This window comes from Chrysochloris asiatica, unplaced genomic scaffold (genome assembly GCF_000296735.1).
Source record: "Chrysochloris asiatica unplaced genomic scaffold, ChrAsi1.0 scaffold00268, whole genome shotgun sequence".
Classification (NCBI taxonomy): Eukaryota; Metazoa; Chordata; class Mammalia; order Afrosoricida; family Chrysochloridae; genus Chrysochloris; species Chrysochloris asiatica.
This window is the reverse complement of record NW_006408786.1, coordinates 204,496-207,198: the sequence shown is the minus strand read 5'-3', so window position 1 is coordinate 207,198 and position 2,703 is coordinate 204,496. Positions and strand designations below refer to the sequence as shown.

General features: G+C 43.9%; 1 pseudogene; it reads left to right on the top strand.

Moving 5' to 3' along the window:
• The window catches only part of LOC102824305, a 10,815-nt pseudogene extending 10,141 nt beyond the window's left edge, over positions 1 to 674 (top strand).
• Positions 675 to 2,703: the final 2,029 nt, after the last annotated feature.

The window sequence follows — 2,703 nt, the reverse complement described above, 5'->3', positions numbered from 1 at the left end:
TATAGGTGATGAGGGATTTATAGAGATCACACACCTAGTGTGTGACCTATGCTGGATTGGATGCTGGTGACTGAACCATAAGTTTTGCTGCTAAAGAATCTTCTTGGAGCAAAGATTGCATATTCCCAATGTCAGAAGAGTGATCATTACGAATGAGAACAAAATGGGAACCATATGAAATGAAACTAATCAAAATACTTGAACAGATTCTAGAGGGTCAGCCTCACTATAGTGTTGCAAAAGTACCTCATTCTTGAGAGACAGAAGCTACACGAAGGAAACGGGAGTGACCCGAGTCACTCATACAGTACCAGGAGCCTCCTCAACCAGCCCAAGGGTGAGCTGACCCCAGAGGAGCTGCAGAAGTAGTAGGAGCAGGAGTTTAACATGGTGGGGCCTCTCTCCGTGATCGTGCAGTCAGTCAAGAACAACACCCAAGGGCTTATCAACTGTAGCAGCAAGAAACTGCTGGGCTATGTGAAGACTTTTGACAGGCACTGCAGTGTGGTTTTGGAGAATGTGAAAGAGAAGTCCTCAAGAATGGCAAGGGCAAGAAGAAGTCCAAGCCTGTCAACAAGGACTGCTACATCTCCAAGATGGTCCTGCGTGGTCCTGTGGAATCCACTCATCGCTGGCAAGTAGGGGCCCAGAAACTGCCTCCCGCCACCCCATGAAGACCTGCCCTGTGTTGGGAATAATAAAGTCCCTGTGCTTTTTTACTGAAAAGTAGAAGAATCAAGTAGAGAATAGTAATGTATTTTGTTTGTCTATGCATCTGTTAATGGACATTCCACACCCACACCCACACTCACACACACACTTTTTGACTTATGACTAGGTCTACATTTTAGGTTCATTGTTTACCTTGCTGCTTCCAAGCCTTTTGATTCTATGCCTGTTTGCTAGGTATTGCTAAGTCTTTTTTAGACTCAGTGAGTCTATGTTAGATTAGCACTGAGCCATAGGGTTTTCTTGGCTGTAATCTTTATAGAAGCAGATTGTGAAGTCTTCTGCAGAGCCACTGGATGAGTTTGAACCACTAACCTATTGGTTAGCAATCAAGTGCTTAACCAGGTGCTCCTAGAAATGTAAAAAATAGGAACAGAGGTGGAAGCTTGATGCTTAGAGAAAATGTAATGACTTTCTGATTTATTTGTCGAAAGAGTTATAAGATTGAAAGACAAATTGTTTATGAATCATTCCAGATCTCAGAAGGTAGTGTCCTGGTTTGAGAACTAAGGAAAAATAAAAAACAATTAAAGAGAAGAAAGAAATGTTATTTGCAAAAGCCACAAGAAAACTGTTGATTGTGTATTACAATTTGTAACAGCACATAATTAAAAATGAATGAACCGTAGTGAGTTTCTTGACAAAAGTTGAAAAATATGTTCTTAAAAATTCACTCATGTTAGTATCAATGGACAGTGTCTGTGTTTATCTGTAAGGAACAAAGTTACATAGGTGAACCTGCAACTTCAGTGTTGGTCACCTGGCTCCTTGGAGCAAATCAGGTTCAAGTTTTCCAGACTGGCTAGATCTGGTTGCTTCTCATGTTCTGGATAAGTAATTTCTTCCATCTGTGGTCTTGTTGCCAGAAAGAAGCAATTCATGGAGCTGTATGAAGGTGTAAGCTCTTGAGACTGGAGCCTGGCCTGCCTTAAGTACAAATGTCCTTAGGCACTGCCCTAAGTTATAAACCTATCACTCCCTGATGAGTCAACACTGTTTCCTCCTACCCATCTTCTACTTCAGGTCTCAGTGTGGTGCTGGAAGAGCTAGTCAAGTCCAGACTGCTTAGGACCTAGCACAACCACTTTGCACATCTGTGATCACAAGAAAGGATTTCAGCTGCTCAAACATTATTCATCTGCTTCCCAACTGCCCAGTGATCTGTTTCCACACTCATCCCTCTTACTGAATTGGCTTCTGGAGCATAGAGACAGCATTCTTTCAGAAGCTGGAGCAAGGAAATGGTGAGTTGTGTGGAGAACCTGGGTATTCTTACCATGAGTGGGTGAGTCTTGCTATGAATTGTTGGGGGACCAGCTGGTGCTGGGGGAGTGTGGTTCCTCAGTGAAGGATAAAAGGTAGCAGAGGAGGCCAAGGGCTGCTCCGCTGTCACTGGACTCTTCCTCTATGTGTAATGTGGATTTGGATGCATGGAGTCACCTTCTTTATGGGACTATCATAGCTGGCTCCATGGTGTGTTAACATGCCTACCTTGGGCCTCAGTGCTCGGTGCTGAATGACAGAAGCTCTGACTGTGGAGGCTGAGCCCCAGCCCCTCCAGAGCCATCCTTGTCCTAGTTCTCGGAATGGGTTTTTGGCCTCTCCCAGGCCCTGAAACATTTTGTGTGCAGTTCTAATAGTATAGCTTCACTTCTTATACTGTGTGATGGGTTAGAAAATGAAGGCGAGAGTTCATAGGTGAAGGCCCTGATTGTGTATGGGGTTCTTGGTAGTGGTGGTGCTCGCCTGATGTCACTAAAGGGATGAAGCTGGGGACAGTGAGTGCTAGCTGGATGCTATGTGGGGTCTTTAGACCTTTTCTTTTCTTGAGGCTTTCAGGTATGTGGAGAGCATCAATTCTCAAATTAAGTCCTTTTGTCTCTCAACTACTCCTATAGTTGATATGTAATCCCTGTTATTTTTTTACTAAGGATCCCTGGTGGCACAGTGGGTAAGTTTAGGTAGGTCGTGTTT